General features: G+C 51.0%; 1 protein-coding gene across 2 annotated transcripts in view; it reads right to left on the bottom strand.

Moving 5' to 3' along the window:
* The window catches only part of SLC7A2 (solute carrier family 7 member 2), a 62,407-nt gene that overhangs the window by 32,867 nt on the left and 12,063 nt on the right, over positions 1-17,477 (bottom strand). The window contains exon 1 of one of the 2 annotated variants that reach the window (XM_029076723.2): positions 9,606-9,762. The exons of the other annotated variant lie outside the window; for it this stretch is intronic. The gene's annotated coding sequence lies outside the window, so the exon portion shown is untranslated. Of the gene's footprint in view, positions 1-9,605; positions 9,763-17,477 lie in introns of those variants that run through there. 2 annotated transcript variants of the gene reach the window in all.

The raw sequence follows: 17,477 nt of genomic DNA, 5'->3' as shown, positions 1-17,477 counted from the left end.
GAACAAGTCGGTAACAGATAGAGACAGTCCCTGCCGTTTGACGGGCTTACAGTCTAATCGGGGGAGACGGACGGACAAGAACAATGGCAATAAATAGAGTCGAGGGGAAGAACATCTCGAAAAACAATGGCAACTAAATAGAATCAAGGCGATGTACAATTCATTAACAAAATAAATAGGGTAACGAAAATATATACAGTTGAGCGGACGAGTACAGTGCTGTGGGGATGGGAAGGGGGAGGTGGAGGAGCAGAGGGAAAAGGGGAAAAGAGGGTTAAGCTGTGGAGAGGTAAAGGGGGGATGGCAGAGGGAGTAGAGGGAGAAGAGGAGCTCAGTCTGGGAAGGCCTCTTGGAGGAGGTGAGTTTTAAGTAGGGTTTTGAAGAGGGGAAGAGAATCGGTTTGGCGGAGGTGAGGAGGGAGGGCGTTCCGGGACCGCGGGAGGACGTGACCCGGGGGTCGATGGCGGGATAGGCGAGACCGAGGGACGGTGAGGAGGTGGGCGGCGGAGGAGCGGAGTGTGCGGGGTGGGTGGTAGAAAGAGAGAAGGGAGGAGAGGTAGGAAGGGGCAAGGTGATGGAGAGCCTCGAAGCCTAGAGTGAGGAGTTTTCGTTTGGAGCGGAGGTCGATAGGCAACCACTGGAGTTGTTTAAGAAGGGGAGTGACAGGCCCAGATCGTCTCTGCAGGAAGATGAGCCGGGCAGCGGAGTGAAGAATAGACCGGAGCGGGGCGAGAGAGGAGGAAGGGAGGTCAGAGAGAAGGCTGACACAGTAGTCTAGCTGGGATATAACGAGAGCCCGTAACGGTAAGGTAGCCGTTTGGGTGGAGAGGAAAGGGCGGATCTTGGCGATATTGTAGAGGTGAAACCGGCAGGTCTCGGTAACGGATAGGACGAGTGGGGTGAACGAGAGAGACGAGTCAAGGATGACACCGAGATCGCAGGCCCGAGAGACGGGAAGGATGGTCGTGCCATCCACGGTGATAGAGAAGTATGGGAGAGGACCGGGTTTGGGAGGGAAGATGAGGAGCTCAGTCTTGCTCATGTTGAGTTTTAGGTGGCGGGCCGACATCCAGGTGGAGATGTCCCAGAGGCAGGAGGAGATGCAAGCCTGAAGGGAGGGGGATAGGACAGGGGCGGAGATGTAGATCTGCGTGTCATCTGCGTAGAGATGTTAGTCAAAGCCGTGAGAGCGAAAGAGTTCACCGAGGGAGTGAGTGTAAATGGAGAACAGAAGAGGGCCAAGAACTGACCCTTGAGGAACTCCAACAGTAAAGTCATTTCCAAAGCAGGCAAGGGACAAGCTTGGCCTGTTAATATGGGGTAAGATCAGACTAATGGCTGCTCTAGCTCTCAGGCCGGCCTGGAGGCCACTGAGCCAGCTGCACAGCTGGCTCACCTGTCCTAATCGTGTTGTCCACGGGGATGCAGAAAACAAAGCAAATTTGCCTCAGGGTAAATCCAGAGTGTTGGTGAAGGCCCCAAGGACTTGTAAGTCATCCCCATTCCCTTCTGGAGTCAGCAGGAAGCACCACCAGGACGAAGTCGCCATGGCACCATTCCCTCCCCAGCCCGAGCTGGGCCTTCTAATTATGTCAGTGCTGACTGCCCCTGAACAGCCTCGGGACCCCCAGTCCCATTGGACCAACAACGTGATCTGCCCCAATGTGGCTTTGGACTCCCCCACCCATCAGTCCAACTGTGCAGGCTGCCCCTGCATGGCCTCTGGCCTTTCCACCAGTCACCAGTGTTTTCTCAGTGCTTTAAATCAGGCAGAAAGACCATCTGACCAACAGCAAAAAATCCTCTGGGCCTGGCTAGCCCCACTGTCCCTTCATCCCCCATCCTCTCATTGATAGGGCACTAGGTTGCTTGGAGGAACAGAATGGCAGCCAGGCTGAGTTGAGGGATGCTGTGTTTAGATCAGGGATAAGAATATTACCCAAGGGCTTCAGTAATCTCCTCTGGGAAAATGTTCTTTCTCTCAGTCTGCCTGCCCAATGGCACCGGATGTCTGGCCTCTCTGGTTCACCTTTATCCATTCCAATTCCTAGCTAATCCACCAGGCAATGATTTCCTCTGCAATATTTCAAGATGCCATGATGTCAACCCAGCAGGCTCCTTTTATACCGTTCTCTTACCTCCATCGTTCAGAACTGAGCAACGACCAGAGGCTATGCGCAGCTCAGCCTAAACTCAGCCTCGGCTCCAGTCCAACACTGGCTCACGCCCAGGCATGGCTCCCCGCAAGCCCCAGCTCCCACCCAAGCTCAGCTCCATCCCCAGCCCCAGCCCAGGCACCAGTTCCTGCTTGGCCCTGGCTCCCTCCCAGCCCCAGCTTCTGCTCAGCCCCATCTCCTGCCAGGGCCCCAACTCCAGTGCAACCCCAACTCCTGCCCAGTTCAGGCTCCTGCCCAGGCCTGGCTCCTGCCTGGTCCCAGCTCCAGCCCAGCCCCAACTTCAGCCCAGCTCTGGCTCCAGCCCAAGTCTCCAGCCTGGCCCCAGCTCCAGCTCAGCTCCAGCTCCAGCTCCAGCTCCAGCTCAGGCCCACCAATGGACAGATGGACAAACAGACAAAGTGCCCGTGGCCTCGTCAAACAAGGTGAACAGACAGATCAGTCACTTTTCGGGGAGCAGTAATTGGCCATTATTCTTCTGGCCACAAAAGTCCTCGATGACCTGCCATTCCAGGGGAATTTTGTTCAGGAGAATGACATCTCAGAGTCCCTCCCCCACCCTATGTGAGAATTTCCAATGCTTGAATTCCCAATTTCATTTATCTCCTGTCAACAAAGTCCTAGTTTGTTTAAGATATTTTCATAGGAAGGTTTCAACAAAAGCCGTTTGCAGGAACGTCCTTGTGTGCAGGCCGCAAAGCAAAGTTTCGCCATACTCCCAGAAACCTCACCCCGTTACCTAATGCAGCCTCAGGCCCAGGTGGCCCACACCCACCAGACCAGGCCAGGCCAGGTGGGATCAGACAGACGGACCCTCCCGGCCAATCAGGCGGCAGCAAGTTTGAGCCTTCCACGGTGCCTTCAGGCCAAAACCATCTCTCTCTTCTGCCTAACCTTCCAGAGTGCCAACTCCAGTCCCACAGACCCTGCCTCCTCAGCACTTGGCAGAGGGACACTTCCTCCGACTGTACTTCACAGAGGAACAGAAGGCTCTTGCCGCCTGACCCCACACTAATCTCTCTTACCAATGGGCTCTGCCCACCTACTTGTCTATTTCCCATAGAGAAGAGCCCACACGTGGACACTCAGCACCCTTTCTGGCCACCAGAGGAAGGACCATCATCTCCAAAGCACAACGGCCTCGACAGGGGCCTCTAGAGAAGCAGCTGGAGGAACAGCCAGTTTGTCAATTGGAGGGGCACCTGGTTGGGTCTCCAGAGGAGCGACTGGTTGAGTCAGTAAAGGAACAGCTGGTTTGTCTATTAATGGAGCAGCTGGTTAGGTCCTCTGAGGAGAGGCCGGTTTGGCCCCTGGAGGAGTGTCTGGTGGGCCCCTGGAGAAACATCTGGTTAGATTCTTGAAGGAGTGTCTGGTTGGGCCTGTGGAGGAGTGAGTAGTTGGGCCCCTGGAGAAACATCTGGTTGGGCCCATAGAGGAGCAGCTTCTTGAGGTCCTAGTGGAGCATCTGGTTGGGCTCCTGGAGGAGTCGCCAGTGGGGCCCCTCGAGAAGCATCTGCTTTTTCCACTGGTGGAGGAGCTGACTGAGTCCTTGGAAGAGTGGCTGAATTGACCCCCAGAGGAGTGGCTGGCTGGCTGGCTGGGCCCCTAAAGGAGCATCTGGATGATCCCCAGAGGGATAATAATAATAATGCTGGTATTTGTTAAGTGCTTACTATGTGCCAAGCACTGTTCTAAGCACTGGGGTAGATACAGGGTAATCAGGTTGCCCCACATGGAGCTCACACTCTTCATCCCCATTTTACAGATGAGGTAACTGAAGCACAGAGAAGTTAAGTGACTGCTGAGTGGACCCCTGGAGGAGCGACAGATGTGTCTGCCGGAGGAGCCGCTGGTTGGGTCCCGGAGGAGTGGCTGACTTGGTCCCCAGAGAAGCAGCTAGTTGGAAACCTGGAGAAGAAGCTGGTTCGTCCACTGGAAGAACCACTGGTTGGGTCCCCAGAGGAAAGGCTGCTTTGGCACCCAGAGGAGTGGCTGACTTACCAGGGCCTCCGGATGCTTGAGTTTTCTCAAGTCAGGAGCCAAGAGCAGCGATCAAACAAATTCTAAGCGATACTGAATGAATGAATTCACTAATTATGATATTTGTTAAGTGTTTACTATGTGCCAAGCACTGTACTAAGTGCTGGGGAAGATACAAGGTAATCAGGTTGTCTCAAGTGGAGCTCACAGTCTTAACCTTCATTTTTACAGATGAGGTAACTGAGGCACAGAGAAGTTAAGTGGCTCACCCAAGGTCACACAGCAGACAAGTGGCAGAGCTGGGATTAGAACCCACGTCCTCTGACTCCCAAGCCCGTGCTGTTGCCACTAGCCTATGCTAAACTGGCGGGGCAGGCAGGCAGGTGACTGGGGTGCCGCCAACATGCAGAAACCATCTGCGGGGTGGAGGAAACACGGCCAAACCCAAGGTCGCATAGCTTCCTGCCCAAAAAACGGCTCGATGCCAGTCTCCGCCACACAAGTCTGCTGATGGGCACAAGGCTTCTGAGGAAGAGCAGGTGACTGACCTCCAGCCAGTAAGGGTAAACAAGGATAGCTCAACCTCAGCCCCACACTACTTAGGTAAATATTCTTATAGTCTACTTTATCCCTTATCCCTAATCTATTTTAATGACTGTATCTCCCCCCTCACCCCGCCGTGACCAATCAATCAATGGTATTTACTGAGCACTCACTGAGTGAAGAGCACTGTACAAAGTTCTCGGGAGAGTATAATTTAAAGAGTTGGTGGACATGTTCCCTGCCCACAAGGAGCTCATAGTCTAGAGACTGTAAACTGTAGAGACTGTAAGTTCCTCGTGGGCAGGGATTGAACCTACCAACTGTATTGCACTGTGCTCTTTCAAACGTTTAGTATAGGGTTCTGCACATAATAAAAACTCAATTAATAGCACTAATTGATTGATCTGATCTCCACTGTGGAAGAAGTTTCCTACCCTTGGATAGGCTGGGATGGGACCACTCTCAGTCCCTCTAGAAGGATGGAGGCTTCCAGCTGCTGGACAGTGGGAGTTCACCCCCCGAGCCAGTATTTTCCCAGTCTTGAAGGCCAAAGAGCCCTCACCTAAGTCTCTGATGAGAGGTATCCAACAGCTACTGGGATTTCAAATAGATGATGTCATAATGGCTCTGATTAGCCATTATCAAATGGGAGTGGATTTACAGATGTAAATTAGTCTTTCTCACAGGTCTCTTCAAGGAAGCAATGTGGTTTAATGGATAGAGCACGGATTTGGGAGTCAGAAGGACCTGGGTTCTAATCTCAGCTCTGCCACTCTTCTGCTGTGTGACCTTGGGTACAGCACTTAACTTCTCTGGGCCCATTACTTTATCTGTAAAACGGGGATTAAGACTGTCCCATATAGGACAGGGACTGGGTCCAACCCACTTTGCTTATATTCACCCCAGTGCTTAGTTCCACGCCTGGTACATAGTAAGTGCTTAACAAATACCATAGTTATTATCATTATTATTATTATTTAAAAGTCAGCTTCCTCGCCTTGGCAACCCCAGTCCATTTCCTCTGGTCTTTGTTTCCCCAGGCCTCTGACCAAGGATTCTCCAAAATGCAGCTTGGAGTCCTGGGTCCCTGGTGATTTTCCAAATCCAGCCAAGCAATCTTTGCTCAAGTTACTGCACATATGTTCTCAATCTATACCCAGGGGGCAGGACCCTAGTCCCTCCCCTTTGCTGCAGAGAAGAGCGTGTTCCTGGGACAAACTGGACAGTTCTTGGGGAGGAAGTTGTTTTCACCTCCTGGAGCCTTGCTTAGGGCTTTGGTAGAGGCCGGAGGTGTTTTGGAAATTGTGTACTGAGGACAGGATCTTGAATTAAAATTAAAGGAAGATTTTTTTAAATTTTAGCTCAGAAGCCTTGTAACCCAATTAGCCACCAGCCCAGTACATGAAACAGCACTGGTTTCAATCTCACCTGGCAGGTCGCCATCGGCCTCTCCCCAAACAAAGAGCACATCCTCCTGGCACTGGACCTCCTGAGGGCTGGAGGGTGGCTGTAGGGAGTAGGGGGTGAGGGGCAGCCAGAGACCTGGCAGTGGGAGACACTCTCTCTCCTCCCCATTCCCCATCCCCACCCCAGCCTTGGTTGCTCCAGCAGATGGACACACAAGGATCTGTTTAACCACAGCCTCCGCAGTGTGGGTCCTAGGCCCAGACAGAGGCTGGGAGAGTTTGAGAGGGTGGAGTGGGGAACTTCGAGAAAGAGTGTGTGTGCGTAAGAGACAGAGAGAGTGAGTTGGAGCATAATGGAAAGGGGAGGAGGAGGATGAGAGAGGTATTTGTGAGTGTGAGTTGGGGCATAGCGGAGAGGGGAGGAGAGGGGTGAGAGATGTTTGTGTGTTTGTGCGGAGGGGGCGGGCTTGGGGTCGGCACAGGGCTGGGGAGCAGCTGGCAGAGGCACCGCTATTGCTGGGACTACAAGGCTCAGCAACCCAACTCACCCCGGCCAGCACTGCAGCGCTCTGAGAGGTGAACACTCGTGGGCCAGGCTCAACCTCCAGCATCTGGGGCACGGCTGGGCCAGGAGGGCCGGGGGCAGGCCAGGAAAACGCAGCCCCTCCCAGCTTTGGGGCAAGACCCCTAGGATGCCAACTTCTATGGGGAAGGATATGCTGTAGAGTTTTGGCTTCCAAATGTGGGGATTTTTCAGGCAACCACAATCACTGCTCTCAAAGGATCAAGGGACACTAAACTACATTAAGTGACAAAGATGTTCGATTTTGTCAGTCCTTACCTAGGGACCAAGGGTGTCGTCTAGCTAGGCCGGGCCTTCAAGAGCTAACGGACACTACTGTCCTGAGCCAATGGGGAAGGGAAGCAACTGGCTGAGTCAGAGGTGGATTTCCAGTTGAGGGCTTTAACCACCAAATCTTCCCTTTCAGGTTGCTCCGCTCAGGGAAGCTGCATGTTCTAGGGGATGGAGCACAGGCCTGGGAGTCAGAAGGACCTAGTTTCTAATCCAGGCTCCTCTACTTGTCTGCTGCGTGACCTTGGACAAGTCACTTCACTTCTCTGTGTCTCAGCTACTTCATCTGTAAAATGGGGATTTCATCTGTGAGTTCCATGTGGGACAGGGGCTGTGTCCAACCTGATTAACTTGTATCTATCCCAGCATTTAGTACAGTGCCTGGCACATAGCAAGTGCTTAATAAATACCATAAAAAATTAGGTCTCGATATAAATAGCTCAATTCCAAATGTTCACACCAGGGCTCTTTGACTAAAAAAATTAGAAAATTAAAATGAAAAAGGAGTGGAATGCCATCCCTGCCCACTGCCCTCCCACCCCAAGTCGGATGGCCCCTCTGGCTGTGGGCATGTACCTAAAAGAGGGCTACCAGAGTCTGAGATCTCATTAGAAATGTCCTGAGGAAGAAAATCCTGGGACCCAGACTACCACCTGCAAATTCCTGGAATAATCACTGTGGTATCTGTTAAGTGCTTACTCTGATCCAAGCACTGTACTAAGCGCTAGGGTAGACAAAGGATAGTCAGGTCAGGTGCACTCTGTACCACAGGAGCTCAAAGTCTAAAGGGGAGGGACACCAGCTATTTAATTCCCATTTTAAAGCTGAGAAAACAGAGGCCAAGAGAAATTAAGTGACTTGCCCAAGGTCACACAGCAGGCTCAGGAACCCAGAAATGCACCTGCTTTGCTTAGCTCCCACCCTGCCCTGTCACCAGCCCTGTGCCCATTCTGCTGGGGTTGAGGCTTGCCAGAGAACGCCAGGTACCTCTCTGTGCTGGTTACAGTAATAACCCAGTGTGACAACTGTGGTTTCCTTGGGAAATCAGCCCCGCCCATCCCAAGTGTGTCTGCTATGAGTTTCCCACGAGTTCTCATGGGAAGCAGCGTGGCTTAGTGGAAAGAGCAAGGGCTTGGGAGTCGGAGGTCGTGGGTTCTAATCCCAGCTCTGCCACTTATCAGCTGTGTGACTCTGGGCAAGTCACTTAACTTCTCTGTGCCTCAGTTACCTTCTTGGTAAAATGCAGATTATAACTGTGAGCCCCACGTGGGACACCCCGATTACTTTGTATCTATCCTAGTGCTTAGAATAGTGCTTGGCACATAGTGAGCGCTTAAATACTATCATTATTATTATTATTACTATTATTCTCTTCATCTCCTCTGAAATCCAGCTTTATCCTGGCTTCTAGGGTCTCTCTTCTCCAGTAAACTGCACAACTTTTGCACTTGGTTGGATTCAGACCAGGAGACAAACAGGGCCCTAAATGTGGGTTCGAAAGGAGACGGAGGAAGCAGAAGGCCAGGAGGGTTCAGTTAGGGTCCACGTGCGCTGTGATATGATGGCACTGCCCCCATGACGGTCCACACGGCCCACGATGGCCCACGGCTGTTGATTTTTCTCCTGACCAACCAGGATCCCCGTGGGCTCAGTTGGCTTCCTCACAACACATTGCTCTTGGCCTCTCTCGTGGGGGGAAGCCTTAACCTCTGAAAAGGATTTTATGATCATAACTCTGAGCCCGCGGTATAAGAACATTTAAAAATAACTTGGAAGCAACCGTGCCAGTGAGGGAGTCTTGAAGAGAAATTCCTGGCTCGAAATAGCGGCCGTGTGTTCATTCAAACACGCCCCTCGGGCGCAACCACTAACGCAGCTCCATCGCCGCCAGCTCCAGGAGATACCTGACACTCACTCTTCTCTTTCCACCTCGGGGAAATTCAGAAACCAACATGACCAACCCAACTACTGTCAACAAGACACAGGCCCCCAGCCAGAACCTTGATTCCTGCCCAGTACTCCCTGGATGTTTCCTGGAGGTCCACGGAAGGCTCTGCAAATGCTGCCCGGTGCCCATTAGTCGGGAGCCCAGCATGTTGACTCTCCCTCCATCCTCCCCCGTGGACCACAGTCACAACGGTCACCACCTCGTTATACGGGATCCAGCAGAGAGGGCTCCTCTTGGGGCTCAGGGATTAGACACTCCAATCCCAGCTCTGCCGCTGGCAAGTAGCCGGGCCTCACTCGTAATCATCGCTGCCTCTTCCTTTCCCACGGTCTCCTTTAGGGCAAACAGGGCAGCTCCTTGCCAGCTCCATCTCTGGGCCACCACCAAGCCTCTAGCCCCCTGGCTTTGCGCATCGCTTGGAGCCCGGAGGCAGTCCACCCACCCCCTGCTACTCAGGGCAGCTCAGAGTCACACCCACTGAGCCCGCTCAGATGGACTGGCAGAAAAGACCGCTCTGACCTTTATACTTTACAGATTGCTTTGGTCAAGTAGCAGGGGATTAATCCACCCTGAATGAGAATCTGTGTCCTCCACTGAAGACACAGAAAGAGTCGCTCCGATGCATCAGCTCTGGAGGACCTCATGGCACACAGTGGAAGAGGGAGGAAGGGGCTTGGCTCTGAACCACTCTCTGCTCTTACCTTGCACCAAAGCCAGTGGCATTGGGCCTCCAACACCAACCGGTCTGTGGTCTGAAACTCCAGTTTCTAGGGTAGGTTCTGGGTCTCCAGCACCGGTCTGGGGTGAGAGTCAGCTGATCCCGAGCAGTCAGTCAGAAAACCCCCTCCCCTCAGGAACATAGTGCAGCAGTGAGAAAGGGAAGACTCTTGTGCGCATCCTCAGGATCCCTCCCCCAAAACACACGTGCCTGAGACCAAGAGGAACAAACACAAAAATCCAAACTAAACCTCACTAGAATGCCAAGGATCAAAAAGCTTGTCCCTGGGCTCTAGGTGGCATCCTGTATTTACTGTCCAATCTGAATACCTTATGTCAGCCCAGGGCTCAGCACAGTGTGCGGACACCTAGAAGCACATAATCAATAGCATGATTAATTATTTAATTACTGCCTTGGAAAGAGAGGATAAGCCTGCCCTGAATCCCCTCTGTGCCAAGCTGGGATTCAGTGCCCAATAGGAGGCTGCAGCACCAGGAACCGTCCCCCTGGGCAGCTTGGGGGTGGGGGCGGGCCAGGGGGAGGGCACTATTTGCTTCCATGAGAGCCTTGCCCCAGCTTATTTTTAGAAGAGGGCTGAAGCAATTTGATATGCCAAGAGGGCAAGATTTTAGGCAAATAGTTTAGGTCAAAGTCCACCCTGTCACATGAAAACAGCAAGTGGCAGCAGAGAAGGTACTGTGACATGAGCAAAGAATTCAGCTTGAGGAGAAGCATGGTCCAGTGGAAAGAGCATGGGCCTGAGAGTTAGAGGACCTGGGTTCTAATGCCGGCTCCACCTTGGGCCTGCTGTGTGACCTTTGGCAAGTCACTTCATTCACTCATTCAATCGTATTTATTGAGCGCTTATTGTGTGCAAAGCACTGTACTAAGCACTTGAGAGAGTACAATATAACAACAAACAGACATATTCCTGCCCACAGTGAGCTCACAGTCTAGAGGGGGAGACAGACATTAATATAAATAGATAAATGAATAAATAAATTACAATGTCACAACTTCTCTGTGCCTCAGTTACCTCATTTGTAAAATGGGGATTCAATACTTGTTCTCTTTCCCGTTTAGATTGCGAGTCCTGTGTGAGACAGGGACTGAGTCCGACCTGATCATCTTGTATCTTCCAGAGGGCTTAGAACAGTGCTTGACACATAGTAAGAACTTTACTCCTTTCCCTTCTGGCCTGATGACTTCAGAAACTTATTTCCATTCCAAACCTACAGCTCTCACTAACCCCCTGCTTCGGCTTGGGATTTGAAAGCTTGTTTGATGCAATGCATAATCACTTCAGTGCCTTGGATGGCCTTTCCTACATCCGCCACTGATCCTGTTTCCCGCTCCTCCCAGTCTGTGAGTAGGCTAAAGTACCATGCTTCTACATCGGGTCCAGACCTGCTTCCTCCTTCTCTCCCTTCCTCCTCCTCGCACCATTTCCTAGAGAGCAGGAGAGCTGCTGCCCCTCACCTCCCTCAAAAGCCATGGCCAGCATGGACACCGGAACCCAGGGGTTTTCGGGGAGAGTCTGGGTTTGCAGGTAGGACAATCACCGGGTTCCCAATTGGGGACCACCCGAGGGTGGCATCTTGGGGCTGAAACTCACCTCCCCAGATGGAATCTGCTGCATGTAGGGCCAGTGATGGCTGGGTTGACAACTGCCCTGGGCAAAAACCACCTGAACAGCAGGAGTGGAAACATTTACTGAGTACCCACTGGGAAAGCACTGTACTAAGCACGTGGGAAGAACAAAACAATCAAGTGACCGATTCCCTGCCCACAAGAAGCTTAAACTCTAGTCGGAGAGACAGATGTAAAATCATTTTCAAACAGAGAAATGAAAATAAATAATTGAATGTATAACTGAAAAAGGGCACATACGTAAGTGCTGAAGCATACACAACAGTAGAAGTAGTAAATAGTAATTATTGAGTCCCCACTGGGTGCAATACGTCAAATAGGTAAGGAGAAGCAGTGCTGTCCATACTTCACTCTGCTGCCCGGATTATCTTTCTACAGAAACGTTCTGGGCAAGTCACCCCCCTCCTCAAAAATCTCCAGCGGTTGCTTATCAAACTCTGTATCGAGAAAAACTCCTCACTACTGGCTTCAAAGCTCTCCATCGCCTTGCCCCTTCTTACCTCACCTCCCTTCTCTCCTTCTACACCCCAGCTTGCACACTCCGCTCCTCTGGTGCTGCTAACCTTCTCACTGGGCCTCGTTCTCACCTGTCCCGCCGTTGACCCCTGGCCCACGTCCTACCTCTGGCCTGGAACGCCCTCCCTCCTCAAATCCGCCAAACAATCATACTTCCCCCCTTTAAAGGCCTAATGAAGGCTCACCTTCTCCAAGAGGCCTTCCCAGACTAAGCTCTGCTTTTCCTTAGCTTCCCCTCCCCTCTGTATCACCCCGACTCACTCCCTTTGCTCCAGCCCCCTCTCCCCGCCCCCACAGCACTTGAATATATACATACATATCTATAATATAATCCTTAACTCCCATTCTCTCCTAGACCCCCTCCAATCTGGCTTCCGTCCCCTCCACTCTACCGAGACTGCTCTCTCTAAGGTCACCCATGACCTCCTTCTTGCCAAATCCAATGGCTCCTACTCCATTCTGATCCTCTTTGACCTCTCTGCTGCCTTTGACACTGTCGACCATCCCCTCCTCCTCCGTACCTTATCTCACCTTGGCTTCACGGACTCTGTCCTCTCCTGGTTCTCCTCTTACCTCTCTGGCCGATCATTCTTGGTCTCCTACGCTGGAGCCTCCTCCCCCTCCCATCCTTTAACTGTTGGAGTTCCTCAAGGGTCAGTTCTTGGCCCTCTTCTGTTCTCCATTTACACTCACTCCCTCGGTGAACTCATTCGCTCTCACGGCTTTGACTACCATCTCTACGCAGATGACACGCAGATCTACATCTCCGCCCCTGTCCTCTCCCCCTCCCTTCAGGCTCGCATCTCCTCCTGCCTCCGGGACATCTCCACCTGGATGTCTGCCCGCCACCTAAAACTCAACATGAGCAAGACTGAGCTCCTCATCTTCCCTCCCAAGCCCGGTCCTCTCCCATACTTCTCTATCACCGTGGATGGCACGACCATCCTTCCCGTCTCTCGGGCCTGCGATCTCGGTGTCATCCTTGACTCGTCTCTCTCGTTCACCCCACTCGTCCTATCCGTTACCGAGACCTGCCGGTTTCACCTCTACAATATCGCCAAGATCCGCCCTTTCCTCTCCACCCAAACGGCTACCTTACTATTACGGGCTCTCGTTATATCCCGGCTAGACTACTGTGTCAGCCTTCTCTCTGACCTCCCTTCCTCCTCTCTCGCCCCGCTCCGGTCTATTCTTCACTCCGCTGCCCGGCTCATCTTCCCGCAGAAACGATCTGGGCATGTCACTCCCCTTCTTAAACAACTCCAGTGGTTGCCTATCGACCTCCGCTCCAAACAAAAACTCCTCACTCTAGGCTTCAAGGCTCTCCATCACCTTGCCCCTTCCTACCTCTCCTCCCTTCTCTCTTTCTACCGCCCACCCCGCACGCTCCGCTCCTCTGCCGCCCACCTCCTCGCCGTCCCTCGGTCTCGCCTATCCCGCCGTCGACCCCTGGGTCACGTCCTCCCGCGGTCCTGGAACGCCCTCCCTCCTCACCTCCGCCAAACTGATTCTCTTTCCCTCTTCAAAACCTTACTTAAAGATCACCTCCTCCAAGAGGCCTTCCCAGACTGAGCTCCTCTTCCCCCTCTACTCCCTCTGCCATCTCCCCTTTACCTCTCCGCAGCTAAAGCCTCATTTTCCCCTTTTCCCTCTGCTCCTCCACCTCTCCCTTCCCATCCCCACAGCACTGTACCCGTCCGCTCAACTGTATATATTTTCGTTACCCTATTTATTTTGTTAATGAATTGTACATCGCCTTGATTCTATTTAGCTGCCATTGTTTTTACGAGATGTTCTTCCCCTTGACGCTGTTTAGTGCCATTGTTCTTGTCTGTCCGTCTCCCCCGATTAGACTGTAAGCCCGTCAAACGGCAGGGACTGTCTCTATCTGTTGCCGACTTGTTCATCCCAAGCGCTTAGTACAGTGCTCTGCACATAGTAAGCGCTCAATAAATACTATTGAATGAATAATTCTATTTTTTTATTGATGTCTGTTTATCTGTTTTGATGTGTATATATCTATAATTCTACTTATTTATATGGATGCCTGTTTACTTGTTTTGATGTCTGTCTCCCCCTTCTATACTGTAAGCTAGAATTGCTGAATTGTACTTTCCAAGTGTTTAGTACAGTGCTCTGCACACAATATGCACTCATTAAATACGATTGAATGAATGAACGAATAAAGAAGGGCCTGGGAGTCAGAAGGACCTGGGTTCTAATTCTGACTCCTCCACTTGTTTGTTGTGTGACCTTGAGCAAGTCACTTCACTTCTCTGTGCCTCACTTACCTCATCTGTAAAGTGGGGATCAAGACTGTGAATCCAACTTGATTAACTTGTATCTACCCCAGTGCTTAGTATAATGCCTGGCACATAGTAAGCACTTTAAAAATACCATTAAAAAAGGTGCAGAACTGCCAGGCACGGCAGCTGACTCCTGGGTAGATAGGCAGCTCGGAGGAAATAACATCGCCTGCCTGTGCCGAGAAGGAGGGTTTCTGGGAATGGGACATGCTCACTTGGGCTCTTGGCATGCACAGGGCAGCTGGCTGGGTCAGGTCCCCTGGCAGTGGTTTCCTTTGTCTTCCGCTCACATAAACATGGGTTTATGAGAAGAAGAGTCCCTGAGGGCAGCTGTCGGATGCCACTCTTCTCTGCAGCCCCCGACGCAGGACCCACTGATGACCCCTGTGGACCTGGTGGCCTTGACTGCTGTACCATCTGCCACAGGAACCTACCTCTTCCCTCTCCTTCCCCTCAGTTTCACCATTTTCCAGATCTTCCACTGACTCAGCTCCAGACCATAGCCAGCTTCCAGGAGGGTGGTGGGCCCGAGGAGCATGAAGCATGATGGTCCCAGAGGCCTAAGAGCCAGCAGAAAGCCTGGTCACTTCTCAGGGAGGTCCAGTGGGTGTCTGGGGCCTTTCTGGAAAGTCCCTTCGAGACGAGACCTGCAATCTTAAGAGCCATGGGGGCATCCAGCTGCTGCATATGGCTCAGAAAGCCCAGCCTCCATGGAGCTTGCCCCTTCCAGAAAAGTTGTTCTGGTCTTCTTTTGTGAATTCACACTATGATTGTGATTATTATTATATATTATATAATGTGTGTGTGTATATATATAGCTATAGATCTATATCTATATATAGAGAGAAACTACTGATGATGAAGATCACCTTTGAGTATGAGTGTATGTGTGTGTTTGTGTGTGTGTGTGTGTATAGGTGGCCAAAAAAGCCAATGTGGAATCCACAATCCTGGCCCACACTATGCATACAAAAAAGCTGTTTTTCATTGTGCTTCATTGCTTAATGTTTGCAGTGCCTGGTGCTGTTTCCTCTTGTCTCTTGTTCCTTGCAAAGCTTGGGCTTGAAAACAGTCACTGTCCTTTCTTGATAGCATGACCCCATTCAAACTAGTCTGTCCTCGGCCACAGGTTCCCAGTTTTCAGCTGAGAAGCAGCACTGTCAGAGGCTTGGTTATACCATCATCATTATCACTACTAATAACAATAAAGATAATAACTTAGCACTTTCTCTACACCAAAGCACAGTGCTAAGTACTAAGGTTGATATAAGAAAGAATCTTATTCCACACAGTCCAGGTCCCATAAAGGACTCACAATCAGAGGCATTTTACAAATGAGGAACCTAAGAGGCTCAGAGAGGCTAAGCGATTTACCCAAGGTAATACAGCAGGCCAGAGGCAGAGCAGGGACTAGAACCCAGGACTCCTGACTCCCAGCCCCATGCTTGTTCCACAAGGCCAGACTGCCTCCTACTATTACAGGAAGAACCTGGATTCTAATCCCAGCTCCGCCACTTATCTGCTGTGTGACCTTGGACAAGTCACTTCACTTCTCTGCTCCCTCATCTGTTAAAATGGGGATTAAGACTATGAGACCCATGTGGGACAGGGGTGGTGTCTAACCTTATTAGTTTGTATCTGCCCCAGGGCTTAGTGCCGGGCACATAGTAACTACTTAACATGTGCCACAATTATCACAATGATTATTTATAAGCTTCATTTACATCTGCAGCAGCAATGTGGTGAGCTTTTCAATGATTTTGTCTTTTAATTCAGTTCAGATCAATAGGGCCTAATACTTTCACAACACATTTCTTCCAGAGAGGCAAAAGAAAGGCTGATATTGGCATGAAGTTTGAGTAGAAGAGACCAGAATTAACTGCCCGTCATCTCACTCATTTAAAAGTTATGTATTTGAGTTTTGGGGGGTTAAAAGCCCTTGTCCAAGAGTGGCAGAGCTAGGAGTTTCTTTTTGCTTCAGTGCAGAGCAACTGGGAGAACCGGGCTCCCTCCCCCGCTACACAGGGGCCCCTACCACCGATGCTCAAGATCTAGAGGGGGAGACAGACAAAGAAATACATTATGGACAGGAGAAATGGCAGGGAATAAGGATGTGGACATGTGTTCAGGGGGATGAGGGTGGTAAGCTTCCCACAGAATGTAAGCTCCTTGTGGGCAGGGAACCCTTCTACCAACTCTATGTTGTACTTTACCAAATGGTTAATGCTCAATAAATTCCACTGATTGATTAATTGGATGGATATCAAGTGCTTAAAGGGTACAGACCCAAGTGCATAAGTTAAATGGAAGGGAGAAGGAGTAAGGGAAATGAGGGTTTAGTGGGGAAAGGCCTTTTGGAGATCTGATTTTAGGAGGGTTTTGAATCAATCAATCAATCACATTTATTGAATTGCTTCCCGTGTGCAGAGCACTGTACTAAGCACTTGGGAGAGTACAATATAACAGAGTTGGTTGACACATTCCCTGACCACAAGGAGCTTACAACCTAGAGGGGTGGGGAGAGTGGGAGGGGGTTCCAAGCTAGAGAAAGGACATGGGCAAGGAGTAGGCAGTGAGATAGATGAGACTGAGATACAGTGAGAAGGTTGGCATTAGAGGAGCAAAGTGTCCAGGCTGGGTTGTAGTAGGAGATCAGCGAGGCAAGCTAGGAGGGGATGAGTTGATTGAAGGTTTTAATGCTGAATTAGGGAGTTTCTGTTTGATGCGGAGGTAGATGGGCAATGACTGGAGATTCTCGAGGAGTGGGGAGGCAAGGACTGAATTTTTTTTTTGGAAAATGATCTAGGCAGCAGAATGAAGTATGGACTGGGGTGGGGAAGAGACAGGGCAGGGAGGGCAGTGAGTAGGCTGGTAATCAAAGTGGGGTATGATAAATGCCTGGATCAGTATAGTTGCAGTTTGGATGGGAGGAAAGGGTCACCTGCAAAGGTGACAGAATATGGTGACAGGCTGAATATATGGGCTGAATGAGAGAGATGAGTCAAAGATATTGCTAAGGTTATGGGCTTGTGAGACAGGAATGATGGTGGTGTGGTCTGAAGTGATGGGAAAATCAGGGGAAGGTCAGGGTTTGGGTAGGAAGGGGAAGGGCAGGGTTTGGGTGGGAAGATGAGGAGTTCTTTTTTGGACATATGAAGTTTGAGATATTGGCGGGACATCCTTATAGAGATTGTCCTAAAGGCAGGAGGAAATGTGAGACTGCAGAGAAGGAGAGAAGCCAGGACCGGAGAGATAGATTTGGGAATCACCTGCATAGAGAAGGTAGCTGAAGTTGTGGAAGAAAATGAGTTCTCCAAGGAAGTGGGTATAGAGGGAGAATAGAAGAGGACCCAGAACTGAACTTCGAGGGACTCCACAGTTTA

This window comes from Ornithorhynchus anatinus, chromosome 12, assembly GCF_004115215.2.
Source record: "Ornithorhynchus anatinus isolate Pmale09 chromosome 12, mOrnAna1.pri.v4, whole genome shotgun sequence".
In the NCBI taxonomy this organism is placed as follows: Eukaryota; Metazoa; Chordata; class Mammalia; order Monotremata; family Ornithorhynchidae; genus Ornithorhynchus; species Ornithorhynchus anatinus.
Note: the sequence above shows the minus strand (reverse complement) of the source record. Positions and strands in the feature narration are given on the sequence as shown.